The sequence below is a fragment of the Pseudorca crassidens genome, chromosome 3, assembly GCF_039906515.1.
Source record: "Pseudorca crassidens isolate mPseCra1 chromosome 3, mPseCra1.hap1, whole genome shotgun sequence".
Lineage (NCBI taxonomy): Eukaryota > Metazoa > Chordata > Mammalia > Artiodactyla > Delphinidae > Pseudorca > Pseudorca crassidens.
In genome coordinates, this window is record NC_090298.1 from 133,352,856 (window position 1) to 133,369,371 (window position 16,516).

Sequence of the window (16,516 nt, forward strand, 5' to 3'; positions counted from 1 at the left end):
TTTGGACTCAGACAAACCTAGACCCAAATTCTGTATCTGCTATTCAGTAGCTTGGCCATTCTGAATAAGTTAATTAAACCAGTATAGCATAGTGGTTGTGAACTGGGACGCTGGAGCCAGATTGCCTGGGTTTGAATCTTAGTGTTGCTGCTTACTAGCTATGTGACCTTGGGGAAATTATTTGACATCTCCGTGACTCAGTTTTCTTATCATAATGGGGATAACAGAAACCTACCTTAAAAGCTTTTTCAGACAATTAAGCTAATGTTTAAAAAGAACTTAGAATAGAATCTAACACAAAATAAACACTCAGTAAATGTTAGTAACCTTGCTGCTACTACTGCTGCTGCTAGTAATTGTATTAATCTGTAAAATTTATTCAATATTGCAAGTATTTAGTAAGCTCCTACTATGTTGCAGGCACTGTGCTAGGTGGTAAGGAGGTAGATGTATAATTGTAGATAAAACAGACACAGTAAACAAGCAAATAGATATGGTAAACATACTAAATTCAAAGTGATGTGCTGAGGATTGAATGAAGTAATACATATAACTCATTTCACATTGAGTCCTGCATGTAGTAAGTGCTCACTAAATTCTACCTCATCATTATTATCAAATCCCTTATGTGGATCTCAGCTTTTATCCTTATAAGGTGAGGGGTTGGTCTATCAGAATATCCTAAACCTAGCCATACATCAGAAATCCCTGCACATCTTTCAAAATTTCAGATTCTCTTTCTTAACCTTTGAGTTATTGACTCAGTAGATGTATTAATCCCTATACTTTCGGTCACAGATGATAGAAACTCTCAAAACTAGCTTAAGCAAAGCAAGAGAATTTGTTGACCCAGGAGACAGAGGAGTTCGGAGATAGAACTTGCCTCAGGAACTTAGCAGATATGGTCAGAACTCTCTCTGATTTTCATTTTCCTTCATTGCAGATAAGTTTCTTCTAGTTGGCAGGAAATAGGGCTACTACTGTGTGGAGAGTGGGTTGCATTTTTTTCGATTAGGCAACCAGTGGGAAAGGGACACTTTAATCTTTCCTCCACTGAGTCTGATAGCACTGGGAATGACTGAGTAGCCCAGTTTGGATCATGTACCTATCTTGGGGCCATGCATTATGGAATTGCTAGTCCTAGGAGAACCATGTAGACTGGGGAAAGAAAAGTTCTCTGAAGAAACGCTGAAGAAAGCCATGCCTCGACAGACAAAAGCAATAGTTATTTACTACTGCAGGTCTAAGGTACGGTCTAGAAATCTGTATTTTAAAAAACCTCTTAAGTGATTTTGCCAGGACTTGGGATGCCTTGGGTTAGATGACACAAGGTTCTTTCTAGCTCTGACTTTTTTTTTTTTTTTTTTTGGTCCACATCACACAGAAGTTGGGTTGTGGAGAGCAAAAGAGAAAAGAGTGCCATGGGGATAATTGAAAAGAAAAAGAAGCGATGAAGAAGTAAGGAGTTAAGTGGAGCCGCAGCACTGTGCAGCAGGTAAGCTGGTAGGAGGGCATGCCCTCCCTAACTCTCTGTTCTGCTGACAGTTGGGCTCTTCTTGGCTGAAATTCAGTCTCCTTTCAGGGCTGTTAGAGGGCTTGGGTGAACCTATTCAGAGAGCCTGGTAGGTTCTCTAAAGGGCTAACACATTCCAAGTCCTTCTGCAAGAATGCGCAGGTGCTGGCAGTAGGTGAGATGGAGGCAGAAGTGCTCTTGGAATCATTTTTCTGCCTCCTGGAATGCTCTCCCTCCTTCTGTCCCCTGACGACAGGGGAGCCCAGAGTAGATGTGCTGCTCCTAGTGGCTGGGCCTCTGAAAGCTCTATTCACAGGAATCCAAGTTGCCGTCAGTGAAGCAACTAGGCAGCCTGTGACTGTGGGAACTGATCCTGCTTTGTCAAGTGAGATTCAGGGCTGAATTGGGTGGATGTCAGAAAGGATGGGCTGGCTGGTTTCTGAGGCAAGGTCTTTCTGCATAAGGGCAAGCGTCCTGGGAAAGCCCCCAGGTGTTCAGAGTTCACAGGAGGCTTTGCTGGTCCTTGAACTCTATCAGTTCATTAAAAGAATTGTGCTGTAGTGGAAGAGCTCACTGCAGTGGACATCAAAAGAGTCTGACTGAGAGACCACTGTTCTTTAATAAACAGAATGAATGTGGGTAAAGACTGGAGGTGAGGGGAGAGGTCAGTCAGCGCAAGACATGCTTTTCTGGTAGGAAAGAGTTGACGTTCAGTGTTTATAGAGCATCTGCAATGTGCAGTGGGGTTAAATAGTTGACTAAAACCTGTTGTTACCCAAGGGGCTTATAGTCTAATATGGAAGATAGACTTATAAACAAACAAGCAAAAACCAGAGGGAGATGTTTAATGTGGGGGTGGTGGGGGGAGGAAGGTCAGAGCACCGGCTGTGATATCAGTGGGATTTGGTTCACAACCCATAGCTGTGTGACCTTGACTGAATTCCTTGACCTCTCATGCCTTGGCGCCCTTTCTGGGTAAATGGGGCTGAAAAGAGTCCCTGACTCTTAGGACTTTGCTGTGGGTGGTGAATGAGATGACATACATTAAATTTCTAGCACACTGATTGACATGTAACAAGGACGGATTAAATAAGATCTGTTATCATTGCTAAACCGTTTGTGTTCAGAGATCATGGGTGACGTGGAGAGGGTATTATAACAGGTTCATTAAGTCTTTAAATAAATATGTGTTTGGGCATTTACCCCACTGCCAAAATCATCCTGTGAAAACAGACACTAATTCCTGTTCTCATGATGTTTAGTCTGAGGGAGTAGGTGGATGTTAAACAAATAACGCTGCGGTAAAGCTATCATTGCACACGATGAAGAATGCTGTAGAAGAAAAAGAACAGGGTGCTATGAGAGAATGTAACAGTGGTGTTTCCTGAAGATGGGATAGGGACAAGGGCAGGGAAAGGCCTCTCTGAGAAAGTGACATCTAAAGTGAAGGTGGAAAGATAATTTTGAGCTAACAAGGCAGAGAAAGGAATAGTATTCCAGATAGAAAGAACAGCGCGTACCCAGGCCTAAGGTAGCATGCAGCTCAGCATGTTCCTGGACGTGAAAGAAGGCTCAGTGTGGGAGTGAGGGGAGGGAAACTGGTCAGAGATGAGCTGGGGAGGTGAGCAAGGGTGTGCTGGTGAATCAACTGCTCAATCAACTTCCCAGGGATTTCTCTGCCTTTCTCTGTGCCCTCCTGACCTCTGTGGAGTACATCATCTGCATTCTCATGGCTTCTGGTTTCCAGTTGGGTTCAATGTTGTGAGGGTGGATCAGAAAACAGGGGGAGAGATATTTCTTTCTCCTTCCTTCCTGCTTTAGCAACAGGGTTCTGGCCCTCTGTGGCCACTGCTGGTGTCAGGTGGCCCCCCTTCCATGGCTCCAGCTCTAAGTTTCCTTCCCTTTTCTCTTCAGGCTTTGTGTGGCAATGTTTTCACCCTGAAGCTAACACCTGGGTGCTTCCCCAAATGATGTGTTTCCTCACCCTGCCTGCATGGCTGTAAATTGTCCCATTACGGTGTTCTCTTCAGCTAAACTCTGAGTGTGCCAGTGTCTGCTACTGGGAACCTGACTGATAAAAGTAGTTTCGCTACGGAGGGACTTGTATGGCAAGTTAAGAACATGGCCTTTTAGATTTCTATCTGCAGTGCAAAAGAAGCTACAAACATGCTTTAGTCACTTCCTTGTCACTTTATCTTCTTCCTGCTACCGCCCCGTTTCTCTGCTCCTTTTAACAGAAGGCTGTCTTCTTCACAAACAGGCTCCTCGTCAGTACTTCTGAAGCTGCAGCTGATCACTTCTTCCTTCTCAAAAACTCCCTCTCTCTTAGCTTTCATGACCCCACAGTCTTTTAGGTCTACATGTCGACACCTTCAGAAACCCTTTGTTTCTCTCCCTGGCTTGTAGATGTTGAGGGGCTGCCTAGGACTTCTCTCCTTCTCCACTGCCATCGTCAACCATAATCATTTCTCATCTGAACTACTGCAAATGCTTGCTAATTTATTCTTCCAAGATCTTTTTGAATCATAAATCAGACCATGTTACTACTTGCACAAAATACTTTATTGGCTTCCCATGGCACTTCGAATCCAAACTTGAACTGTCTGAGGTCCATCCCTGGTCTAAACAGCTGTATCCTGGAGGATATACTGAAACTGTGACCCTCTTATGGGTTAAGACTCAAGGCCGGTTCTGAGAAAAAGGGTGCTAAAATCTGTCATTGACAGTGTGGCAGTACCCCTTTTTTAAAAAAATATGTTTATTTATATATATATATATATATATATATACACACTTAAAAAATATGTTTATTCCAGCCAATCCTTCCTAGAATAGGTCTTCATGGTATTGACTGGATTTTTATAGCATCTTGGACTGTCAGTTTAGGTTTGGAAAGTTGCCAAGGTTTGGTTCACAATTTGTTTGTAAACCCTCCCTTGCAGTAGGGTTACTTCTGCTACTCTTGTTGATGTATTGATTTGACTCGTTTCTTCTTTTTCATGCTAAGTATCTATTCTGGTGACAACTTGTTATTATAGAAAAGGAGTGTCATGAGTTTTGTTTGGTTTGCAATAAGTTTCCGACAATAGAAGCCGCTTTTCCTGTGTGTTAGCAGTTCTCTTGAATTATCATTTGAATCTTAAGCCTTCTGGTGGGCGTTATCTAAACCTAGTTCCTGTTGGGCAGGTACAACATTAGAATTTCCCCATCTTTGATGATTCATCCTGAAAAGTAGTGGGTCACTGATCTGGCCTGGGAAGCCTAAGAACTGACAGATGCAAACACCTATTGGGAGGGGAAGGATGGAGAAAAAGATAGCAAGGATTATTATCTTTTTGAAGTACAGATTCATCCTCTTCCTTCAAAATTTTTTTTTTTTTTTTTTTGCGGTACGCGGGCCTCTCACTGTTGTGGCCTCTCTCATTGCGGAGCACAGGCTCCGGACACGCAGGCTCAGCGGCCATGGCTCACAGGCCCAGCCGCTCCACGGCATGTAGGATCTTCCCGGACCGGGGCATGAACCCGCGTCCCCTGCATCGGCAGGCAGACTCTCAACCACTGCGCCACCAGGGAAGCCTGTTTTTTTTTTTTTTAATTACCAAAAGTAAAATATGTTCATACATCCTCATATATCTACCCTTTGACCCAACAATTCAAATCCTACGTATTTATCCAAGAGAAATGGAAATCTATGTCAAAATTCTTGTGCAATAGAGAACTATATTCAGTATCCTTTGATAAACCATAATGGAAAAGAATATAAAAAAGGAGGTATGTATATGTATAACTGAATCACTTTGCTGTACAGCAGACATTAACACACTGTAAATCAACTATACTTCAATTAAAAAAAAAAATTCTCATGCAAGAATGTTCACTGCAGCTTTGTTCATAATAGCCAAAATCTGGAAACAACCCAAATGTCCATCAGCAGGATATGGACAAATTGTGATACACCATTTGAATGGAATACAACTTAGCAATGAAAAAGGAATGAACTGCCAATGTATACAACAACCTGGATGAATCTCACAGGCACAACAGTGAACAAAAGAAGCCAGACACAAAAAATTATGAATCCATTTATATAAAATTCTAGAACAGTTAAAATTAATCTAAGGTGAAGTAAGTCAGAACTGGTTGCCTGAGGTGGAAAGAAGGGTGGGGACAGCAGAATTAAAAATGAAAGTTATATACACTCATTTCAATAAATGAAACAGTACAAAAATATGTAAAGAAAAGTTGATCCTTTTCCATTTATTTTCACCCCTCTATGGTAATCCTGTTAAAAGCAAATGTATTTTTCCACACTGTCTTCATGTTCCTATAAATATAAACAAATATATGTGCACATATGTAACTTTTGCTTTAGGATCATACTATACATGATGCTTGCTTTTTAAAATACCTGCTTAATAATATATTATGGATAGCCCTCCAGTTCAATAAATATAGATCTAATTCATTCTTTTTAATACTGGTGTGATTCCTTAATATGAATGTACCATAATTTATTGAACCATTTTCTTATTGATGGATAATCAGGTTGTTCCTACTTTTTATTTTTGCCACTGTGAACAATATTGCAATAAAATAGATCTTTGCACATCTATCTTTACATATGGTGTTTAGAGTAGATTCTCAAAAGTGGGACCAGGGAAAGATATGTTATATGTTTTTTTATTTAAGGATGTTGGCAAATTGTATACCAAAGAGAGGATAGCAGTTCTTTCTCTCACCAAGCAACATATTGAAAAGCCCATTTTGTCACATCCTCACCAGCACTAGATGCTATTGCTCTTTAGAATTTTTGCCAATTGTATTGGTAAAAATATGTTGCCTTAATTTCAAATTACTCCTAACTATGGGAAAAAAATATGTTTTCATACCTTATGTAAAAGTCCTTTTTAACATCCCTCCCATTTTTTAGTCCTGGTTCTTCTTAGGCATTATGGCTCACACCCTTCAAACTTGTATTTTCAGGTATGTTGGGAGATGAGAGGCAAGCATGGCAGGGAAGGAGCCATTCCCATTCTTTTTGTTTGTCTTTCCTCTAGTTCAAATATTCAGCCTAATGGGATGAATGAAATGAGTGATATACCCAGAGATATGAAAGCAGTTGCAAGCCTTAGCTCTGTGGCATAGGACAGAGACACCAGAAAAAGTGACTTGAACCTGAAGTGTATTCCTCAGCTGAGTTTGTCACCAACCTTGCTTCCACTAGCACTGCATTTCCTTCAGCCTCTTTGCTGCAGATGTTAGCTGGCTTAAGCAGAGTTAGTTAGAAAGGCCTTCTCTGAATACCCTGCCTGAAGTTGGTTCTGCCATTGCCTATCGTGCAGCCTGCTTATTTTCATCCTGGTACCAACAAGGATCTGTGATTGTCTTATTCATTTATTTACTTGTTGTGTTGGGCAGTGTCTCAGAACTCAAAACAGAACATAAAACAGAACTCAAGAGGGTTTAATTGAAGAGAATGAAGCCAGTGGACCCTTCATGGAGCCAAGGTCAGGGTTAAGGGTATTAATAAGGATGTCGAGGCATCTGGGACTAAGCAGCATTGAGGACCCATTACCATCAGTTTAAGGTCTCTATTGCTATGTAACAAGGTGCCCACAACTTAGTGACTTAAAAAAAGCAACCACCATTTATTTGCTCACGATTATTCAGTTTGAGCAGGGCTTGGTAGAAATGGCTCATCTCCGCTCTGTACTTGGTAGAGTTGGCTGGGAAAATTCCACTGGAGCTGAGTGAGGGTCCAAGATAGGTACATTCATACATCTGGTACCTCTGTGCTGGGGTGGCTGGACTGGTGAGTGGTGGGCTAGACTTGTCTCTCTTTCCATGTGATCTCTCCCTGTTTAATAATTTAGCCTGAGCGCTTATTAGGTGGCTGGGTCCCGGGAAAGTCAAAGTGGAAGCTGCTGGGCCTCTTAAGGACTTGTCCCAGAACAGGCAGAGCATCACATTTGCCACATTTTTCTGGTCAAACCAAGTCACAAGGCAAGTCCAGATTCAAGGGGAGGTGAACTAGATACTACTTTTTAAGGGGAGGATCAGCTTGAACATATAGGTTGAAATGAATCATTAGTAGCTGTCTTTTCAGATAATCTGCCACACATGCTTCAGTATGAAAAGATAGAGGAAGAACGTAAAATTTCCAGTGAGATCTGGTGCTATAGAGGAAGTCTATCCTACAGGAGATGTAGTAGTTGAAATTTACTGCCAGAACTGAGAGGCTGAGGCAGGGAGAAGAAATACCCTCATCTCTCTCTTCCTGCTGCCTAATTTCTTGCTAGTAAAAGGGAGCCTGGTTTACACAGTTCTCAGAGGTGAACCCTACCTCCCCAGAAGCAGGTCAGAAAAGGCCATTGAATAGGTTGGGGATGGGAGAGCCATTGAAGAGAAGCAGCATATATTTTATTATCCATTTTTCATATTAGAATATGTTTCATCAAGGGAAGGGAGCATTTATCCTGATCACATCTGATTCCCTGCGTATAGCAAGTGCCTGGCACTTTCCAGGTACTCAATAAAATGTGTTGAATGAATTGAGTTCAGTTATCTGAGAGTCATAAACTTGATGGTCCTTGTTTCTGATACTGCAGAGGAAACACCTGAAAGATGGCAAGATAGAGGTTAATGAGAAATGAAAACAGCTAAGGCCATAGCTTCACTTTGGGGCTAGTCATCGTATAAAGCATGATGCAAATTTCCTAGAGACTGACATGGAGTGCTACTAGAATACTTTTAGAGTCATAACAACCAATCTGACCTCCCTGGTGATTTTCTGAGCATTATTCTTTCCTCACTGGGTTCCCTGATGATGGGCTTAGATGCCCTGAATTGATTTATCTGTTTTCCTTAATGTAGCACCTCTAAGAAGCTGGAATTTATTTTTTTAATTGAGATATAATTCACATATCATACTAGTCTTTTAAAGTGTGAATTCAGTGAGTTTTAGCATATTCACATCGCACTAATTCCTGAACACTATCATTAAACCTGTATTTGTTAGCAGTCACTTACCATCTCCCTGTCTTCCCAGTCCCTGGCAACCACTAATGTACTTTCTGTCTCTGTAGATTTGCCTACTGTGGACAATATATATAAATGGAATCATGTAATATGTGACATTTTGTGTCTGGCTTCTTACACTAAGCATGATGTTTTCAAGGTTCATTCATTTGTGACATACATCAGTGCTTCATTTCTCTTTCATGGCTGAATATTACTCTTTTATATGAATATACCATATTTTGTATATCCGTGCATCAGTTGATGCACATTCATTCTGCTTTTCAGTTACCTTGAATAAATAGTGCTATGAACATTTGTGTACAAACTTGTGTGTGGACATATGTTAATTCTTTTGGGTATAAACCTAGGAGTGGAATTGCTGGGTCGTATGATACTTCTATGCTTACTTTTTTTTTTTATGTTTACCTTTTTGAGAAACTGCCAGAGAGTTTTCCAAAGTGGCTGCACCACTATACATTCCTAACAGCAATGTATGAGGGTTCCAGTTTCTTCACATCCTCTTTAGAGCTTGATAATGGCCATTCTAGTAGGTGTGAGTGCTACCTCATTGCGGTTTTGATTTGTGTTTCCCTGGTGGATAATGATGTTGAACATCTTTTTATGTGCTTATTTGCCATTTGTATATCTTTTTTGAAGAATTATATATTCAAGTCCTTTGCCCATATTCTAATTGAATTTTTTGTCTTTGTTGTTAAGTTGTAAGACTTCTTTATATATTCTAGATACAAGTCCCTTATTAGATATATGATTTGCAAGTACTTTCTCTCATTTTTTTTCCCTTTAAAAATGGTTAATTTTATGGTAATTTCTTCACAATAAAATAAATAAATAAAGTTGTAAGGAAAAGATGTGGAGACATATCAACAAAAACAAACAAAAAAAATTCTATAATTTCAAAAAAGGAGTGGGGAGGTGGGAAGGGAGCAGGTTTATGTTAAGAATCCTTACCACATTCACAGCAAGCTATCTAAGCCTAGTGAAGCCACACTTCTCTACTCTATGGTTACACCTGCCAACTGGAAAGGTTACTGCAAGGGTTCTAAATATCTCACAAAGACTGGAATTCTAGAATTGCCTGGTATTTCCCCTTCCTGGCCATTTCATCATAAATTGGGGTCTCAAATTCAAGGGCCATAAATGAACCCAAATCTAGGATATATACTCTGGTTAAGTACCAAAAGTACCAAGTATACTCCCAGGGACAATGGATTTTGCTCAAAAATCCAGGACATTTAGCTGTTAAAAACTACAGCTCTCTGAATGATTCTAACACTCAAGGGATTTAAAGAACTCATACTACGCTAAGGCTGCTGCTGCTGCCACCAAGAAGCCTGTGTGCGAGCACAGGTCACTATCCACACCCCCATCCGCGGAGCCTGTGCAGCCCGCCACTGCCAGGGTCCCGGGATCCAGGGACAACTCCCCCGGGAGAACGCACGGCGCGCCTCAGGCTGGTACAAAGTCACGCTGGCCTCTGCCGCCGCAGGCCCGCCCCGCACACACTGCCCCTCCCTCCCCGCCGGCCTGAGTGCGCCAGAGCCCCCGAATCAGCGGCTCCTTTAACCCCGTCCTGTCTGAGCGAAGAACAGACGCCCTCCGGCGACCTACACTTAGAGGCGGGACCAAATCCAAAGCTGAGCCCCTGAGAGCTGTGAGAACAAAGAAGAGAAAGGGAAATCTCTCCCAGCAGCCTCAGAAGCAGAGGATTAAAGCTCCACAATCAACTTGATGTACCCTGCATCTGTGGAATTCATGAATAGACAATGAATCATCCCAAATTGAGGAGGTGGACTTTGAGAGCAAGATTTATGACTTTTTCCTCTTTTCCTCTTTTTGTGAGTGTGTATGTGTATGCTTCTGTGTGAGATTTTGTCTGTATAGCTTTGCTTCCACCATTTGTCCTAGGGTTCTATCCGTCCGTTTGTTTTTTGTTTGTTTTTTAAAATTTTTTTTTCTTAATAATTATTTTTTATTTTAATACCTTTATTTTATTTTACTTTATCTTCTTTCTTTCTTTCCTTCCTTCCCTCCTTTAGACAACGAATCATCCCAAATTGAGGAGGGGGACTTTGAGAGCAAGATTTATGATTTTTTCCCCTTTTCCTCTTTTTGTGAGTGTGTATGTGTATGCTTCTGTGTGAGATTTTGTCTCTATAGCTTTGCTTCCACCACTTGTCCTAGGGTTCTATCCGTCCGTTTTTTTGTTTTCATTTTTTTTTAAATTTTTTTCTTAATAATTATTTTTTATTTTAATAACTATTATATATTTTTTTTATTTTATTTTACTTTATCTTCTTTCTTTCTTTTCTCCTTCCTTCCCTCCTTCCTTCCTTCCTTCCTCCCTCCCTCCCTCCCTCGCTCCCTAACTCCTTTCTTTCGTTATTTCTACTTTTTCTTCCTTTTATTCTGAGCTGTGTGGATGAAAGGCTCTTGGTGCTACAGCCAGGAGTCAGTGCTGTGCCTCTGAGGTGGGAGAGCCAACTTCAGGACACTGGTCCACAAGAGACCTCCCAGCTCCACATAATAGCAAATGGAGAAAATCTCCCAGAGATCTCTATCGCAACACCAGCACCCAGCTTCACTCAACGACCAGCAAGCTACAGTGCTGGGCACCCTATGCCAAACAACTAGCAAGACAGGAACACAACCCCACCCATTAGCAGAGAGGCTGCCTAAAATCATAATAAGTCCACAGACACCCCAAAACACTCCGCCAAACCTGGACCTGCCCACCAGAAAGACAAGATCCAGCCTCATCCACCAGAACACAGGCACTAGTCCCCTCCACCAGGAAGCCAACACAACCCACTGAACCAACCTTAGCCACTGGGGACAGACACCAAAAACAACGGGAACTATGAGCCTGCAGCCTGCAAAAAGGAGACCCCAAACACAGTAAGATAAGCAAAATGAGAAGACAGAAGAACACAGCAGATGAAGGAGCAAGATAAAAACCCACCAGACCTAACAAATGAAGAGGAAATAGGCAGTCTACCTGAAAAAGAATTCAGAATAATGATAGTAAACATGATCCAAAACCTTGGAAATAGAATAGAGAAAATACAGGAAACATTTAACAAGGACCTAGAAGAACTAAAGATAAAACAAACAACGATGAACAACACAATAAATGAAATTAAAAATACTCTAGATGGGATCAATAGGAGAATAACTGAGGCAGAAGAACGGATAAGTGACCTGGAAGATAGAATAGTGGAAATAACTACTGCAGAGCAGAATAAAGAAAAAAGAATGAAAAGAACTGAGGACAGTCTCAGAGACCTCTGGGACAACATTAAACGCACCAACATTCGAATTATAGGGGTTCCAGAAGAAGAAGAGAAAAAGAAAGGGACTGGGAAGATATTTGAAGAGATTATAGTTGAAAACTTCCCTAATATGGGAAAGGAAATAGTTAATCAAGTCCAGGAAGCACAGAGGGTCCCATAGAGGATAAATCCAAGGAGAAATATGCCAAGACACGTATTAATCAAACTGTCAACAATTAAATGCGAAGAAAACATATTAAAAGCAGCAAGGGAAAAACAACAAATAACACACAACGGAATCCCCATAAGGTTAACAGCTGATCTTTCAGCAGAAACTCTGCAAGCCAGAAGGGACTGGCAGGACATATTTAAAGTGATGAAGGAGAAAAACCTACAACCAAGATTGCTCTACCCAGCAAGGATCTCATTCAGATTTGATGGAGAAATTAAAACCTTTACAGACAAGCAAAAGCTGAGAGAGTTCAGCACCACCAAACCAGCTTTACAGCAAATGCTAAAGGACCTTCTCTATGCAAGAAGCACAAGAGAAGGAAAAGACCTACAATAACGAACCCAAAACAATTAAGAAAATGGGACTAGGAACATACATATCGATAATTACCTTACATGTAAATGGACTAAATGCTCCCACCAAAAGACACAGATTAGCTGAATGGATACAAATACAAGACCCATATATTTGCTGTCTACAAGAGACCCACTTCAGACCTAGAGGCACATACAGACTGAAAGTAAGGGGAGGGAAAAAGATATTTCATGCAAATGGAAAACAAAAGAAAGCTGGAGTAGCAATTCTCATATCAGACAAAATGGACTTTAAAATAAAGACTATTACAAGAGACAAAGAACGACACTACATAATGATCAAGGGATCAATCCAAGAAGAAGATATAACATTGTAAATTTTTATGCACCCAACATAAGAGCACCTCAATACATAAGGCAAATACTAACAGCCATAAAAGGGGAAATCGACAGTAACACATTCATAGTAGGGGACGTTAACACCCCATTTTCACCAATGGACAGATCATCCAAAATGAAAATAAATAAGGAAACACAAGCTTTAAATGATACATTAAACAAGATGGACTTAAATGATTCTTATAGGACATTCCATCCAAAAACAACAGAATACACATTCTTCTCAAGTGCTCATGGAACATTCTCCAGGATAGATCATATCTTGGGTCACAAGGGAAGCCTTGGTAAATTTAAGAAAATTGAAATTGTTTCAACTATCTTTTCCAACCACAACGCTATGAGACTAGATATCAATTACAGGAAAAGATCTGTAAAAAATACAAACACATGGAGGCTAAACAATACACTACTTAATAACGAAGTGATCACTGAAGAAATCAAAGAGGAAATAAAAAAATACCTAGAAACAAATGACAATGGAGACACGACGACCCAAAATCTATGGGATGCAGCAAAAGCAGTTCTAAGAGGGAAGTTTACAGCAATACAATCCTACCTTAAGAAACAGGAAACATCTCGAATAAACAACCTAACATTGCACCTAAAGCAATTAGAGAAAGAAGAACAAAAAACCCTCAGAGTTAGCAGAATGAAAGAAATCATAAAAATCAGATCAGAAATAAATGAAAAAGAAATGAAGGAAATGATAGCAAAGATAAATAAAACTAAAAGCTGGTTCTTTGAGAAGATAAACAAAATTGATAAACCATTAGCCAGACTCATCAACAAAAAAAGGGAGAAAACTCAAATCAATAGAATTAGAAATGTAAAAGCAGAAGTAACAACTGACACTGCAGAAATACAAAAGCTCATGAGAGATTACTACAAGCAACTCTATGCCAATAAAATGCACAACCTGGAAGAAATGGACAAATTCTTAGAAATGCACAACCTGCCAAGACTGAATCAGGAAGAAATAGAAAATATGAACAGACCAATCACAAGCACTGAAATTGAAACTGTGATTAAAAATCTTCCAACAAACAAAAGCCCAGGACCAGATGGCTTCACAGGCGAATTCTATCAAACATTCAGAGAAGAGTTAACACCTATCATTCTCAAACTCTTCCAAAATATAGCAGAGGGAGGAACACTCCCAAACTCATTCTCCGAGGCCAACATCACCTTGATACCAAAACCAGACAACGGTGTCACAAAGAAAGAAAACTACAGGCCAATATCACTGATGAACATAGATGCAAAAATCCTCAACAAAATACTAGCAAACAGAATCCAACAGCACATTAAAAGGATCATACACCATGATCAAGTGGGGTTTATTCCAGGAATGCAAGGATTCTTTAATATATGCAAATCAATCAATGTGATAAACCTTATTAACAAACTGCAGGAGGAAAACCATATGATCATCTCAATAGATGCAGAGAAAGCTTTCAACAAAATTCAACACCCATTTATGATAAAAACCCTCCAGAAAGTAGGCATAGAGGGAACTTTCCTCAACATAATAAAGGCCATATATGACAAACCCACAGCCAACATCGTCCTCAATGGTGAAAAAATGAAAGCATTTCCACTAAGATCAGCAACAAGAAAAGGTTGCCCACTCTCACCACTCTTATTCAACATAGTTTTGGCAGTTTTAGCCACAGCAGTCAGAGAAGAAAAGGAAATAAAAGGAATCCAAATTGGAAAAAAAGAAGTAAAGCTGTCACTGTTTGCAGATGACATGATACTATACATAGAGAATCCTAAAGATGCTACCAGAAAACTACTAGAGCTAATCAATGAATTTAGTAAAGTAGCAGGATACAAAATTAATGCACAGAAATCTCTGTCACTCCTATACACTAATGATGAAAAATCTGAAAGTGAAATGAAGGAAACACTCCCATTTACCATTGCAACAAAAAGAATAAAATATCTAGGAATAAACCTACCTACGGAGACAAAAGACCTGTATGCAGAAAATTATAAGACACTGATGAGAGAAATTAAAGATGATACAATTAGATGGAGAGATATACCATGTTCTTGATTGGAAGAATCAATATTGTGAAAATGACTCTATTACCCAAAGCAATCTACAGATTCAATTTAATCCCTATCAAACTACCATTGGCATTTTTCACAGAAGTAGAACAAAAAATTTCACAATTTGTATGGAAACACAAAAGACCCTGAATAGCCAAAGCAATCTTGAGAAAGAAACATGGAGCTGGAGGAATCAGGCTCCCTGACTTCAGACTATATTACAAACCTACAGTAATTAAGACAGTATGGTACTGGCACAAAAACAGAAAGATAGATCAATGGAACAGGATAGAAAGCCCAGAGATAAACCCATGCACATATGGACACCTTATCTTTGATAAAGGTGGCAGGAATGTACAGTGGAGAAAGGACAGCCTCTTCAATAAGTGGTGCTGGGAAAACTGGACAGGTACATGTAAAAGTATGAGATTAGATCACTCTGTAACACCATACACAAAAATAAGCTCAAAATGGATTAAAGACCTAAATGTAAGGCCAGAAACTATCAAACTCTTAGAGGAAAACATAGGCAGAACACTCTATGACATAAATCACAGCAAGATTCTTTCTGACCCACCTCCTAGAGTAATGGAAATAAAAACAAAAATAAACAAGTGGGACCTAATGAAACTTCAAAGCTTTTGCACAGCAAAGGAAACCATAAACAAGACCAAAAGACAACCCTCAGAATGGGAGAAAATATTTGGAAATGAAGCAACTGACAAAGGATTAATCTCCAAAATTTACAAGCAGCTCAATATCAAAAAAACAAACAACCCAATCCAAAAATGGGCAGAAGACCTAAATAGACATTTCTCCAAAGAAGATATACAGACTGCCAACAAACACATGAAAGAATGCTCAACATGATTAATCATTAGAGAAATGCAAATCAAAACTATAATGAGATATCACTCACACCAGTCAGAATGGCCATCATCAAAAAATCTAGAAACAATAAATGCTGGAGAGGGTGTGGAGAAAAGGGAACCCTCTTGCACTGTTGGTGGGAATGTAAATTGATACAGCCACTGTGGAGAACAGTATGGAGTTTCCTTAAAAAACTACAAATAGAACTACCATAGGACCTAGCAATCCCACTACTGGGCATGTACTGTGATAAAACCATAATTCAGAAAGAGTCATGTACCAAAATGTTCATTGCAGCTCTATTTACAATAGCATGGAGATGGAAACAACCTAAGTGTCCATCATCGGATGAATGGATAAAGAAGATGTGGCACATATATACAATGGAATATTACTCAGCCATAAAAAGAAACGAAATTGAGCTATTTGTAATGAGGTGGATAGACCTAGAGTCTGTCATACAGAGTGAAGTAAGTCAGAAAGAGAGAGACAAATACCGTATGCTAACACATATATATGGAATTTAAGAAAAAAAAATGTCATGAAGAACCTAGGGATAAGGCAGGAATAAAGACGCAGACCTCCTAGAGAACGGACTTGAGGTTATGGGGAGGGGGAAGGGTGAGCTGTGACAGGGCGAGAGAGTGTCATGGACATATACACACTAACAAGCGTAGTAAGGTAGATAGCTAGTGGGAAGCAGCCGCATGGCACAGGGATATTGGCTCGGTGCTTTGTGACCGCCTGGAGGGGTGGGATAGGGAGGGTGGGAGGGAGGGAGACGCAAGAGGGAAGACATATGGGAACATATGTATATGTATAA

At 40.0% G+C, this 16,516-nt stretch overlaps 1 long non-coding RNA gene across 1 annotated transcript in view; it reads left to right on the forward strand.

Annotated features, from left to right (window-relative positions):
• LOC137221943 (uncharacterized) overlaps positions 1-16,516 on the forward strand; it is a 192,194-nt gene that overhangs the window by 3,110 nt on the left and 172,568 nt on the right. Inside the window, exon 2 of the long non-coding RNA XR_010942213.1 lies at positions 1,385-1,495. This is a non-coding gene — a long non-coding RNA (uncharacterized lncRNA). The remainder of the gene's footprint in view (positions 1-1,384; positions 1,496-16,516) is intronic.